Source organism: Schistocerca piceifrons, chromosome X (assembly GCF_021461385.2).
Source record: "Schistocerca piceifrons isolate TAMUIC-IGC-003096 chromosome X, iqSchPice1.1, whole genome shotgun sequence".
NCBI classification, from domain to species: Eukaryota; Metazoa; Arthropoda; class Insecta; order Orthoptera; family Acrididae; genus Schistocerca; species Schistocerca piceifrons.
The window spans coordinates 568131870-568147915 of record NC_060149.1 but is presented as its reverse complement, the minus strand read 5'-3'; positions in this window follow the sequence as shown (position 1 = coordinate 568147915).

The following is a 16046-nucleotide window of genomic DNA, read 5'->3' as shown; positions in this document are numbered from 1 at the left end:
TCGCGATTGTAGGTACACAAAAGTGGGGTAAGCAACCAACCAATAGCATCGAACTGTAGGAGTGTGGGAGGGCTGGCAGACACTTTTGTGTTATAAATTAGATTATATTATAATTAACAATATATCTGCATAAACGTAACTTGGTCCAGTCAGAGATAGGAAGTTTCAATTTTGAATCATAAATTATATTTACACTCCTGGAAATGGAAAAAAGAACACATTGACACCGGTGTGTCAGGCCCACCATACTTGCTCCGGACACTGCGAGAGGGCTGTACAAGCAATGATCACACGCACGGCACAGCGGACACACCAGGAACCGCGGTGTTGGCCATCGAATGGCGCTAGCTGCACAGCATTTGTGCACCGCCGCCGTCAGTGTCAGCCAGTTTGCCGTGGCATACGGAGCTCCATTTCAGTCTTTAACACTGGTAGGATGCCGCGACAGCGTGGACGTGAACCGTATGTGCAGTTGACGGACTTTGAGCGAGGGCGTATAGTGGGCATGCGGGAGGCCGGGTGGACGTACCGCCGAATTGCTCAACACGTGGGGCGTGAGGTCTCCACAGTACATCGATGTTGTCGCCAGTGGTCGGCGGAAGGTGCACGTGCCCGTCGACCTGGGACCGGACTGCAGCGACGCACGGATGCACGCCAAGACCGTAGGATCCTACGCAGTGCCGTAGGGGACCGCACCGCCACTTCCCAGCAAATTAGGGACACTGTTGCTCCTGGGGTATCGGCGAGGACCATTCACAACCGTCTCCATGAAGCTGGGCTACGGTCCCGCACACCGTTAGGCCGTCTTCCACTCACGCCCCAACATCGTGCAGCCCGAATCCAGTGGTGTCGCGACAGGCGTGAATGGAGGGACGAATGGAGACGTGTCGTCTTCAGCGATGAGAGTCGCTTCTGCCTTGGTGCCAATGATGGCCGTATGCGTGTTTGGCGCCGTGCAGGTGAGCGCCACAATCAGGACTGCATACGACCGAGGCACACAGGGCCAACACCCGGCATCATGGTGTGGGGAGCGATCTCCTACACTGGCCGTACACCACTGGTGATCGTCGAGGGGACACTGAATAGTGCACGGTACATCCAAACCGTCATCGAACCCATCGTTCTACCATTCCTAGACCGGCAAGGGAACTTGCTGTTCCAACAGGACAATGCACGTCCGCATGTATCCCGTGCCACCCAACGTGCTCTAGAAGGTGTAAGTCAACTACCCTGGCCAGCAAGATCTCCGGATCTGTCCCCCATTGAGCATGTTTGGGACTGGATGAAGCGTCGTCTCACGCGGTCTGCACATCCAGCACGAACGCTGGTCCAACTGAGGCGCCAGGTGGAAATGGCATGGCAAGCCGTTCCACAGGACTCCATCCAGCATCTCTACGATCGTCTCCATGGGAGAATAGCAGCCTGCATTGCTGCGAAAGGTGGATATACACTGTACTAGTGCCGACATTGTGCATGCTCTGTTGCCTGTGTCTATGTGCCTGTGGTTCTGTCAGTGTGATCATGTGATGTATCTGACCCCAGGAATGTGTCAATAAAGTTTCCCCTTCCTGGGACAATTAATTCACGGTGTTCTTATTTCAGTTTCCAGGAGTGTATTAAGATGAAAGTCGTGGGTCACAAATTAGATTAGGCTGTACCAATTGGCCATTAATTAGAAACAAAATAAATATTATTAAACCCACAAGTGAGCAGTTTGTTTACATTGGGTTCATTAAATTGGAATAGGCTCAGCGGCCAGTTTGCTGAAATAAGGAAAATAATAACCCCATTGATAAAGAAACGGCACAGTTCCGCTACTGCTAACAAGTAAAATAAATAAATAATAGACTGATTTTATCATTTAAACTCCCATTGTTTAACTGTCGCTATTTATCAAGAAACAACACTGTAGCTATCAAAACAAAAAAATATTTTATCTTTATCTGGGAGTAAATTAAACAAAATATTTTAATTAGCTGCATATATATGTCTACATATTAAATATAGTGCCCTCATTTTTATACGTTACGATGAAGAAATGTTGTGTTATGTGAATAAATGATAAATTTTGTTCACACAGACCTTAGCAGATCAACATGTCATCCAGTGTCACACAAAGTTACACTACAAACGTTTGGATCTAACTCTACCGAAAAAGTTTGTTCTCAGTAATCCCACAAGCTTTTTCTACTGCTTCCGTTGTGTGCACATTTTCACGTCCTTCATTAAATATCTGCACACAAAACTGACTTACTCAGTGTCTATAGACGTCGAAGTCACGTATTTAACCATAGGTTTCAACTACAGTCATGGTTCGCGCGATTAGAAAACAACTCCCTGCCTAACTGCTGCATGTGGTATCGTAGTTGACTGGCCTTTTCTATCGTCAACTGTATATCGTTCACAAACAATAGACAGTGGCGTATTTTGTGCGTCTGTAAAATAGCAACGCATCCCAGTTTAGGAAGAATCCATTCTCTGTATGAGCTATTTCGCGAATCATCGAAAAAATTTAAAAAAGACGTTGTTGCGATACGGTCAAGTGTAATGAATACTAATTATATTTATTAAGCAAAGTGAATTTATAAAACTTGTAGTATTGTCCAGCAGCCTCTTTAGAAACTCCTCGTCAAGGGCTATGCTGCGACCAACGTGTTCAGGGAGACGCATCTTCTTCGTGCTCCTTATATTCCTCTTCTCTCTGGACTGTTCGTGCTTTTTTTTTCTTTTTCCTAACGTCATTAGCGGTCCGTCTTCGAGTTTTTATTCAGCATCAACTTGTTTTCTGTATGTGCAATAAACTATATGAATGAGTACGCCATACACACCTAATTTGAGCCACGTACGTTAGTCTCCTATTTTTCCATTTCACCTTCCATTGGCTTTCATACATAAACCTGATAACAATTTACCCTCAGTTACTTTCTGTATATGACTACTGCCGTATATACTCTGGTGTGCAAAACTTAAGGGTGAAGTTAAATTTAGCACAATATGTCACAGCTCGATGAAACTTCTACCATACACAGGAGGAATTGCTATAGCACTGCAGTGTAACCTCGAGTCATGATGCTCCCCTAGACATTACAAATGAACATGGTTCTTAATAGTGAGTGATCAATAAGTACAGCGCTCCGTTCTCTGCAACTTGCTCCCATGCTGGCCATATGGTCGATGAGGTGCTGTTGCGGTAGGGATTTCCATTCCTGCACCAGCACGGACCGAAAGCACCACTGAAAAGGCGCAAGTGGGGAAAGTGTATAGTTCACAGTAACGTTGACCGGTGAGTGTATTGTATTCAAAGATTTGGAGGTCAATTCACTCATGCAACACTAGGCTTTCCCATATCATAGCATCTAGATAACAAAAACGTGTTCGACCGTGCTGGATATACCCTCATATGGCGAGTCGTGTGAACACGCAGTGTATCCAGGTACATTACCATATTAACTATTCCTTGACGCCTTATGCTGTATCCTATCAACGGATCCTTTTTTTTCAGTCATGTAGTGTTATAAACTCCTTTTCTCTCCTATCCGTTCGCCCGTTGCTTCCTTTCATAAATGCTGAGTGTGTAGTTTGAAAACGTGAGGACAGGCTACAATCCTGTGTGAGTCCCTTTTCAACACCTGCCTCCTTCCCCGTTTCTTGGTTCTTGTCACTACCGTCTAGTTTGTTTACAGTTTGCAGATAACTTATCGCTCATTCTACTTTGTCCCTGATACCTGCAGGATTTCAAACATCAGTGTATTCCATCCAGCATTGTTCAGAGCTTTCTCTAAGTCTACACTACTGGCCATTAAAATTGTTACACCACGAAGATGACGTGCTACAGACGCGAAATTTAAGCGATGGGAAGAAGATGCTGTGATATGCAACTGATTAGCTTTTCAGAGCATTCATACAAGGTTGGCGCCCGTGGCGCACCTACAACTTGTTGACATGAGGAAGGTTTCCAACCTATTTCTCATACAAAACAGCATTTTACCGGCGTTGCCTGCGGAAACGTTGTTGTGACGCCTCGTGTAATGAGGAGAAATGCGTACCATCACGTTTCCGACCTTGATAACGGTGGGATTCTAGCCTATCGCGATTGCGGTTTATAGTATCGCGACACTGCTGCTCGCGTTGGTCGAGATCCAATGACTGTTAGCAGAATATGGAATCAGTTGGTTCAGGAGGGTAATACGGAACGCCCTGCTGGATCCCAACGGCCTCGTATCACTAGCAGTTCAGATGACAGGCATCTTATTCGCATGGCTGTAACGGATCGTACAGCTGGCCGAGCGGTTAAAGGCGCTACAGTCTGGAACCGCACGACTGCTACGGTCGCAGGTTCGAATACTGCCTCGGACATGGATGTGAGTTAGGTTTAAGTAGTTCTAAGTTCTAGGGGACTTATGACCACAGCAGTTGAGTCCCATAGTGCTCAGAGCCATTTTTGGATCGTACAACCACGTCTCGATCCCTGAGTCAACAGATGGGGACATTCGCAAGACAACAACCACCTGCACGAACAGTTCGACGACGTCTGCAGCTGCATGGACTATCAGCTCGGAGACCATGGCTGCGGTTACCATTGACGGTGCATCACAGACAGGAGCGCCTCCGATGGTGTACTCAACTGCGAACCTGAGTGCACGAATGGCAAAACGTCATTTTTTCGGATGAATCCAGGTTCTGTTTACAGCATCATGATGGTCGCATCCGTATTTGGCGACATCGCGCGTGAACGCACAATGGAAGCGTTTATTCGTCATCGCCATACTCGCGTATCACCCGGCGTGATGGTATGGGATGCCATTGGTTACACGTCTCGGTCACCTCTTGTTCGCATTGACGGCACTTTGACGTGTTACGACCCGTGGCTCTATCCTTCATTCGATCCCTGCGAAACCCTACATTTCAGCATGATAATGCACGACCGCATGTTGCAGGTCCTGTACGGGCCTTTCTGGATACAGAAAATGTTCGACTGCTGCCCTGGCCAGCACGTTCTCCAGATCTCTCACCAACTGAAAACGTCTGTCAATGGTGTCCGAGCAACTGGCTTGTCACAATGCGCCAGTCACTACTCTTGATGAACTGTGGTATCGTGTTGAAGTTGCATGGGCAGCTGTATCTGTACACGCCATCCAAGCTTTGTTCGACTCAATGGTCAGGCGTATCAAGGCCGTTATTACCGCCAGAGGTGGTTGTTCTGGGTACTGATTTCTCAGGATCTATGCACCCAAATTGAGTGAAAATGTAATCACGTGTCAGTTCTGGTATAATATAATTGTCCAATGAATACCCGTTTATCATCTGCATTTCTTCTTGGTGTAGCAATTTTAATGGCCAGTTGTGTATATAACCTATAAATATAAATTCTGAATCCACTTTCTAAGACAAATCGTAAGGTCAGCAAGATGTCGGGTGATCCTTTATTTCTCCTTAAACAAAACTGATGTTCCTCAAGATCGGCGGCTACTAGTCTTCTCAGTACTGTGTGTATCATCCACGTTAATATATAGGATGTCCATAATTAAAGTTTAAGTTTAAAAATGCTTGAAAGAAAGGGAACCGCTGCTCCGAATTGTGTCAAATCTCGTAGAACAGCATAGTATTGACACGGGGGGAAACGTCACGGAATCAAAAAATTTAACGAAAATTTTACCAATAGATTCCGCTGTAAGCGTCTTAATGGGGTAGGCTACAAACGACAGATGAATCGCAGTACGATGGCTATGGTATGAGTTAAACATTGTTCCATCTCTGCTGTTCAACAAGCATTACTGCACAAGTTCGGCAGTCAACAGTTGTTGCACAGCTAGCTCGTCTACAACGACAAGCTTATATCGCATTGTTTTGAACTGCATTCGTGTTTAAGTGTCCTGAGGCCAAAAACAGCATAACAAGCAAAAATGTCGGTTTTTAACTGTCCTCGGGACAAGAACCGCATAAAAAGCGAAATGACACCGGTTTCTAATTGTTGTGAGACTGATGTAAGAAATGTTCAATTTGTTGTACACCGTTTTCTGCTACAAGCTGAAATCGGGATGCAGCGTATTCAACAACAGATCGGAGTGTCTGAACACGTCATTCAGGTATCCCCACAGTCATAATTCACACGGATGAAGATCAGGAGATCTGGACGGCCAACTGTAGGGAAATGATGGCTGATAATTCTAGCATTTCCGAAATGCCCCAGTAGCAGCCGCTTCATTGGCTGTGTAATTTGCGTAGGAGCGTGATATTGCACAACAATGATCCTACCCACACATCCATGTTGTTGAAGGTTTGTAATGACATTGGTGCCCAAAAGACTCCCATAGATTTTAGCAGAAATGGCGGAGACAACTGGACCCAAAGGTCTCATCTCCTCGAAAAAATACGACCCCACAATAAAACGTTGCTATCGAACGGCACTATACAGTCAAATCTGCAGAATCAAATGGTACCGGTTGATGAGCGTCCGGATTTCTTGTTGCCAATATCCTGTAGTTCAGCTTATTAACATGTGCCTGGAGATGAAAATGGGCTTCGTTTGTCCACAGAATGGTCCATGGTCATACAGTATTTACTTCCAATAGAGCAAGAAATTCCAAAGCGAGTGGTTGTCTTGCTAGCAGGTCAGCAGGAAGCAAATCTTGAACATGGATGATTCTGTATGGATAGCACTTCAGGATGTCTCGTAGGATTTCATGCACCGTGCTCGTTGGCATATCCATCTTTCGGGGTATTCGCCCTGCACTGCATGTTTGCACATCACTGATCGCTCCTGTATTGCTGCGGCCACATCTTCGACAGACGCCCGATCACCTCCTTTCCTCCTTCTGTCACACTGCACTTCAAAAGAACCCGCCTTTAGAATTCTGCAATCACGTTTTTCCATACCCTTATCAGAAATTGGACCAATGCCTTTTTTCATACCCTAGAGTGTCCAGAACTTCTGCAGGGCTACTGGCGCACAGTCACCGTTCTTGTAAAAGTGTTTACCCAGCAGCGCGCAATGCTTCATGAAGACAGTCATGTAGGACGTCTCGGACTCAAATTTAGGAACAGTTGTGTTCTGCATGTCTGCTGTTGTGCTTATTTTGACTACAGTGCCATCTATTGGTCAAATTTTCGCCTTTTTTTCTCCATAACGTTTCCCCTGCGTTACTAGTATGCTGCTCAAATATTGACGTTATTCTGAGTAATGATCTCTCTATAAATCGTTTTTAACTTGGAATTTTAATTATGAACACCCTATATTGCTACCTTGCCATTGGCCTTCCCGCAGTGGTAACACCAGTTCCCATCAGATTACCGACGTTAAGCGCTTGAATGGTTCACTGTCCAGGTCTGCCGAGAGCTGTTGGCAAACACAGTGCACTCAGCCCTTATGAGGCTAATTGAGGAGCTACTTGATTGAGAAATAGCGACACTGATCACCAAAACTGAAAACGGTCAGGGAGAAGTGTGCTGACCGCATGCCCCGCCGTATCCGCATCCAGTGACCCCTAAGGGATGAGAATGACACTGCGGCCGATTGGTAACGTTGGTCCTTCAAAGCCTGTTCAAACTGTGTTTGTTTGTTTTTTTATTACTACCATGTTTTATAAAACTGATGGTTCTGCAGTATTAACATCTGTCAGCATAAACATTCCATGGGATAGGCACATTACATCCTTCTTTATGTCTGAGGTGATACGGACTGTCATACGTATTTTCCTTACCAGATGGAATAGTTTTTCCATGGCTGATTCATCCAACGACTTTCAGTAATTTTAAGGGACTGTCTGGTACTCAAAATACCTAGTTTCAACTTATTTACTCCAGTGCACTATAGTAGTGGAGCAACGTATATATGACCCCACTCTCCATTGTTGTCAAATGTATTCAAGATGGCGGATCCAAAATGGTGGCGATAGATGTGACAACTTCGTAATGACATCATTGTGGGGAGTTCAAATTTTGGAGAGAAGATAGGTTAATTGGGCTACCTCCACTACAGTAACGCCCTCCCCTCCCCACCCCCAGGAAATAGTGGGAAGTTCAAATTTTGGTTGTGAAAAAATGGTACTTGGGCTACCTCCACTCACCTAAGTCATCCGACCGCCATCTCTTCCTAGGAATCGGCGGGAAAAGGACTCAGCCTGCAAAGTATAGGATGGACATATGTCTTTATTTAAACAGTCTTTATTTAAACAATTTGAGGCAGTGCCTCCATCCAGTGTGTTCACCTATTGGGACCAGAGTCCAACTGACCTGGTACACAGTACTGCCACCAGAGGGCACTGTCATCCCTCCTGTGATGTAATCCTAGATGGCGGTCTGGAGGGGAAAAATGGTAGGTCACACTACTGTCGATGGAATGTGAAAGCCATGTCTACAGTTCGAGTTCTTCGAGTGTTATACTGACATCACATGTCATAAAGGTCAAGTCATCCTCTGGGCTGCTCGCACATGTGTTTACCATTGCTCGTGTGAAATCTCTCTGTACCTGTGGATGCAGACGTCAAAGATCGAGCTATAGAAATCTGTTCCAGAATCACATCAACTGCTTTCTCTATGAGGGAGAACAGGACCTGTTCACGGAAATAGCCCAGAATAAGATCGATTGAATCCTTACTGATGGTCCTAATGAGGCGGCACGTGTTACCCTTCCCGGAAACTGTAATATCCTTCTTTCAACATGTTTCAGAAACGTTAAACTTTCTCACCACCAAAAGCCTTCATCTCGTCTGTTCACACTCGTGAAAACATAGTTACTCATAAAAACATTCTTTTAACTTGGAGAGAGAGGGAGGGAGGGGAGGGAGAGAGGGAGAGAGAGAGAGAGAGAGAGAGAGAGAGAGACGATGGTGCCATTAAGCCCTTCCAGAAACAGTGATGTTCGATAAAAGCTTCTCATTGGCTGGACATTCAAACGAAGCTCTCTCATTGGTTGCCTTAGTCTATATGTAAACCCACAAGAAACTCCATCGTCCTCTGTCCACTGCTGTCCACCTTGTTGTGCGCACCATCACGTCTGTTTGTTTACTCGTTCTTTTCTGTTCGCAATATGAAGAGATGTAGCTGCAACAACACTTCAGAGTGTAGGGGCGAGAGGCTTAGCGTTCGGCAGACTGGATTACCAAGTGAGTAAATATTTATATTTTCGTGTGTATGTTAAATTCACCTTATTAATTCTGTCTTCCTGTTACAGTACAACTCCAGGATTTGGTCTTGGAGTGTGAGGAGAGGCAGGAGGGGGCTGGACCGCAACACACTCTTGAAGTCAAGCCTCCTGTGTTGGGTTCTCAGCCAGAATTGCCTTGTCAGTACAATTTTCAATGTAATTTGTTCTTGTTATTCTTGTGAGTGTGGCAAACGTTACATAGGGCAAACCACGCGCACTGCACAGGAACGATGCGTCAGTCCAACAAATCAGCAGTTGCCGAACATTGCATTTCCACTGGCCATGCCATGGATTATAAAGATGTTAAGATTTTAACTACTGCTTCATCTTTCTGGGACTCAGTTGTTAAGGAAGCTGTAGAAATACAACTAGCCGACAACCTGCTAAACCGTGACGAAGGATTTCATCTTGCCAATGCTTGGAAACCGCTTATTTCACACTCTCGTTCGTAAAGAATTTCTGCATCTTCACTTCCGACAGATGTTACCGCTTTTAAATATTAATTATTTATTTACAAGCACTGTGGATTCGCAGCAGCACTATTTTGCACTCTGCGCTTATATGTTTATCTTTGCTATATACATCTTATCTATGACTAGCGCAGTAGTGGCGACTTTGATATCTTCGACACATGCGCTTTCAATCCTCTGCAGCTTTGTATCACGTGACTCTCCGTATAAATAGGCACGCGCAAACGCTTTGAACTCAGTCTGCGACTCGCCTTGAAGATGGCTGGGAGGTTTCTAGCCGAAATATCGCAAGAAGAATTGTCGCTGTCCCGAGTGCACGCCCGAAAGATGATGGAACATAATTTGTTCTTGTATACTAGCGATTCAAAATTTTCTTATTTCTTATTTCGTTTTTTTGTTCCTCTAGCTCACTTGAAGCATATGCAGACTGGGATGGAGGCAGACCTGGGGGCTGAAATCAATTATCTGCTGCAGCAGCAGCAGCACTACTTGGAACAGCTTCCAGCTGTGGATAACCGACAACAACACTCACCTAACTACAGAAAAAATATCCATGTTTGATATTTCTGTGTAACTCTACATTGAATATAAATAAAATTTCGTCTCGTGCTGTTACAGGAACAGCTCTAGAGGACTTCGATTTGTTGGACACGCAGCAGGAGGCTGTTCAACAGATACAGCAACAGCGTCCAGCGAATAATGGTCCAAGGAGCATACTTGTAAGTTTAAAAAAAATATTATGTGCCTCTAGTAGTAGTGGTAGTAATATAGGAAGTTTTTTCTGTAACAAATCAGTTTATATATCTTGTTTGTTGTTGTTGTTGCAGGCGACACAGACGAGGACAGACAAAGGCGCTCTGATCTGGTTCTACTAGATGTTGATTATGACGCATTTTTTGAGAGTGCAGTGGAGTTGCCCGATGAAGTGTTAATTCCCTGGAGCCATAGCAAGAAAAGTTATCACTCACTCTGCTTATAACCATGTGATCGTCAGAACTCTTTCTTTCACCGTGTCAGCAGCAGTAAGCAATGTAGTGAACTATTATTTATTTGATCTCTTCTTCTTCTGCAGCGGTCGCGTCCCAGCACCCTCAACACGGTGTGGCGCGCATACAGGTGGCGGCTAAACCGTCTTCCTCACCAAAGCGGCGCCCAGTGAGACACACCTCGCCTATAAGGGCGCCACTACTCGCTGCGCAGGAACCCGCCGCCGCCGCCACCACCCTGGCACCACCGCTCTGGCGTCCGTGGGCCATGCAACGAACCACCACCCCTCACATTACCGGGTCGAGTCTACAACAGCATATGGAGCCATTGCCGCAGCCTGGCTGTTCCCATCTCGCTAACTTGGTCACACAGCAACATCCTCCTTCGTCATCATCATCATCATCGTATGAGCCTTGTCGGAATCGATGTACACACAAGGTATGTGCGCCTCGTCACATACTGACTTGCCCTCCACAACACCATCATCAACGGGGTGAACTCAAAATAGTATTAACATTAATATAGATGACCTTGTGGCTAGTGCCAGTTCACTCTCCCATCCCTTTAGGGAAGGACATCAGGTCAATGATACCATACTGCATTTAGAATACTCGGTGATTGTAGACGCTTTTAAGGAGCGAATGTCGTTCATGAGGATCGAGAACCCAGTAGGAGGGTACCACGACCCTGTTGGTTTTCTAAGGGCGTCCTTTCCTGTCGCGGAAACTGAGCTCCTCAAGATAGTCAATGATCCGCGGTATCCCGCCATTAAATGCAGTGCGGGGCTTTCCATCGAATTATCATACCTCCCCCCCTCCCAAAGTTGAGTCTGGTGTTGAAGAGAAAACTATAAATTATCGTTGGGGGGGGGGGGGCGGGGAGAGGGAGGGGGGAGAGGGGGGCGGGAAAGGCGTGATAATGCGGAGCACGTCAGTCCAGTCGCTGAGTGGTTTCGTAAATCCATCTTGAGTGCTATACCGGCCTGGTTTCCCGAGATGGAAGTCAGAGGATCAGCTAACATATGACTATGATCTGGTAAATGGAGGGTCAATCTATATCAAGCTTCCTAAAGATATAGCTAATAAGTAGGCATGTATTAACGTCGAAAATAGAAAGGATCAGGCTTCTTTTTCGTGGTCAATGCTGGCTTGCGAAAGAAAGTACGATCTAAGGGATCATCCTGAGCATCCGCGTACATACGATGTAGGTGATAATACTCGTGGGTGTTATCGATTTCCCCATCAAGATCCAGGACATACCTAAATTTGAGGCGCAGTATACTGGCATTTCGGTTCCTGTTTATGACCTGGAGAAGAAAAGCAAGGCAGATGAGCAATACAAGCATATTTGGGTTGGCCCCCTCCATTTATCAAAATTTGCCGGTGAGTGTGAGCTGCATGTAAACATGCTGCTCTTCGGTGAAGGTCATTATTATCACTATGTTTGGATCAAACACATGTCCCGACTCCTTTTCCTCCCAACCACCAACAAATTGTCGTGTAAAACATATTTGCTTAAGGTTACTGAATCATTTCTCCTCAGACAAGTTATTAGCTGCGCATCTAGTCGGCAGTGCTTCCAAGGATCTGATACGTGTTATTATGCCCACTGAGGAAAACAAATTCAAGAATGCTCACCACCAGGAGCAATGCCCGTTTGTAGTGTAGGCTGATTTTGAATGCCTCCTCGCTTGTTGAAACTCTACCTCAGGGGGATATGCATATCACTCGAGTTGCATTTCCCAACGAGGAAAAGTTTCAGCTTGTGGCTAGGAAGGGGGTTTTCCCAAATGAGTATGGGGATAGTATGGAGAAACTCAACAAAACCTGGCAACCAGACATAACTCCATTCTCCAACAACCTTACAGGCAGTATCATAACAGATGCACAGTATGAGAATGCCATGAATGTCTGTCAGGAATTCCAAATTTCAACTTTAGGAGAGTACGCACAGCTTTACATGGACACAGATGTGCGCTTGCTTGAGGAAATTTTCGAGAAATTCCGGATTCTGTGCATGGGCACGTATTCTCTGGATTCCGCCATTTATTACATGGCACCTGGGTTGTCATGGGACACAATGCTCAAGAAAACGAAGTGTAGCACTGAATTATAGACCGATGCTGACATGATTCTTTTCTATGAGTGAGGGAACCGTGGGGTGCTTTTCCATTGCGTCCATAGGCACACGAAGGCAGATAACCTGCAGATAGGTGACAGATTCAAGGCATCCCTTGATTCACATTACATAATGTACCTGGACGTGAATAACTTACATGGGCACACCATGCAGCCATCACTGCCGATTGGCGAGTTACTATGAGTGCCTGAAGACGAATGGAAGGGATTAGGTGGAAAAATCATGAGGGGTATGGCAGCTGATTCTGATGTAGGGTATGTGGTGGAGGTAGAACTCATATACCCTATTAGATTGCATGATGCGCACACCAATTTGCTTCTGTGTCCAGAGCAACTAGTTCCTCGAGGAAGTTCCACGCCAAAATTGACGACAACGCTGGTGGATAAGAGGAGATACGTAATTCATTATCATAATATCCACCAGTGTATCAGCTTGGGTATGGAGCTGGTTAGGCTCACCGGGCTATCTCCTTCAAGCAGTCTCCCTGATTGAAGGAGTATATTGATTTGAATATGAGACAGAGAGCTTCCACGACGTGTGGCTTGGAGAAAGATTTTTATAAATTAGTGAATAATTGAAGTTTCCGTAAAACGATTGAGGACATGACGTGAAATTTTGATTAGAACCGAACGGGATGGGCGCTATGGCGTAAGAAAATACACTGCTGTACCAAATTTTAAGCGAATCACCATATTCGATAAGTACTTAATCGCTGTGGGGAAGGCAAAGACAGCAGTAAAGTCTATGAAACCTATTTATGTGAGGATATGGATACTAGACCTATCCAAACTCCAGATATACCACTTTCATTTTGAATTTTCGAAAACTCATTTCGTAGATCCTAAATTACATTACATGGATACAGATGGATTCATCTATTGGATGAAGCAATTAAGTGCCATGGTAATGAATTCTACGCGTCCTCATACGCAGCCGATAATCCTTATGGTATTATTCCACAGAACAAGAAGGTTATCGGTCTTATGAAGGATGAGGCAAATGGATTGCCGATTGTGGAGTTTGTAGGTCAATGCTCAAAATTGTATGCTTATCGCACATTGGAAGGTGCCACCCAGAGGCAGGCTAAGGGTGTGTGTCATGGCATCGAGAGCCCTCTCTATCGAAGATCATTTGCTGTACCTGTGCAGTGGTGATCACAGTACTGCACAACAGCCACCTTGTATGGTATGGCAGACAAGTATTTGATCGAGAGGACACGAGGCCTATACTGTGTTCCACTGTAAAATTGGTCTATCGCCTAATGACGATAAAAGGCTCATTTATGATGATGGGGCTGAATCTCTTCCATACTCACACTACTCACTTGTAGGGAGAGAAGGGGTGGGGGACTCTGATTGAGTGTGTGTGTGTGTGTGTGTGTGTGTGTGTGTGTGTGTGTGTGTTTGTGTCATGTAAATATTTCTGGGTATATGTGTATATACACACATAGAGAGAATGTGTCGAGAAGAAAGAATAACAATATATATACAATGTGGATGAAAGAGAGAAAAAGTGTAAGCAAAAAATATTAAAAAAGCATAAACAGAAAAAAATATTATACAGGGTGTTACAAAAAGGTACGGCCAAACTTTCAGGAAACATTCATCACACACAAATAAAGAAAATATGTTATGTGGACATGTGTCCGGAAACGCTTAATTTCCATGTTGGAGCTCATTTTAGTTTCGTCAGTATGTACTGTACTTCCTCGATTCACTGCCATGATTTCGTACGGGATACTCTACCTGTGCTGCTAGAACATGTGCCTTTACAAGTACGACACAACATGTGGTTCATGCACGATGGAGCTCCTGCACATTTCAGTCGAAGTGTTCGTACGCTTCTCAACAACAGATTCGGTGACCGATGGATTGGTAGAGGTGGACCAGTTCCATGGCCTCCACGCGCTCCTGACCTCAACCCTCTCGACTTTCATTTATAAGGGCATTTGAAAGCTCTTGTCTACGCAATCCCGGTACCAAATGTAGAGACTCTTCGTGCTCGTGTTGTGGACGGCTGTGATACAATACGCCATTCTCCAGGGCTGCATCAGCGCATCAGGGATTCCACGCGACGGAGGGTGGATGCATGTATCCTCGCTAACAGAGGACATTTTGAACATTTCCTGTAACAAAGTGTTTGAAGTTACACTGGTACGTTCTGTTGCTGTGTGTTTCCATTCCATGATTAATGTGATTTGAAGAGAAGTAATAAAATGAGCTCTAACATGGAAAGTAAGCGTTTCCGGACACATGTCCACATAACATACATTCTTTCTCTGTGTGTGAGGAATGTTTACTGAAAGTTTGGCCGTACCTTTTTGTAACACAATATATATTGATTTATTTGTTCATTCGCAACATATGTGTAGCCTGTAAATATATATATCTACACACCATGTGCGTCTTGTACATAGAATAGCTTGTAAGTTTTTCACCTGCAGCTAGCCTTCCAAGTCAGAATAGTTTTTAAGTGTGTATAGCTCACAGTCCATCAGAATCGTTATTGTAAAAACGTTTGCTATTGTGGTGGACTGTTGAAATTAGATTCTAAGCAGCGCAGTCCCTCAGAATTATTGTAAAAGCCATGCTACTGGGGCTGTGGAATTTAGTTCTAGAATAGAAAGTTTCTCTGCATTAGTTTTTTAGCGTCGATTTATAAAAAAATTCCTATCAGTATTGCTTTTGTATCGAGTAAGTTAAAAGTATTTCGGCATTGGAATAGCAGATTTAATTTATACCTCAAGAATACTATATTGTACCTGAAAAACTACATTGTTCCTCGAGAATTATATTCTACCTCGAGAACTATATTCTATTTGCGTGAACTGAATAAACCAAGAAAAAAATTAGTCACCATACGTCTTTGTTGTTGTTGTTGTTGTTGTTGTTGCTTATAAAAAATCCTATCTCATATTGCGTTATGTATGTATATGTATATAAAGGCTGTGCATGTCTCATACGACATTAGTTTTGCTGAAGATGAATGCCATTAAGGAGTTAATGTTTAAGATGGATGATAACAAAATATATAGTATGGTTACATGTAATTACGACTATCATATAGCACGGTTTGGGTTATGAGAGCAGGAGGTATGTGACTGCTTCCACTTGCAAAGATATATAGCAGACATGTCTAAAGTTATATCTCCTGTGCTTGAAGGAAACCACAGACATAAAATGTGGCTAAAAAGCTGTACACTGTCAAAGTAGACACAGCCACACTTTTTTCACACATCTTCTTCATCAAGGGTCGATGGAGAAGAGGACACCTGTAAAATTCCAGGTCTTGAATACCAGCAAACT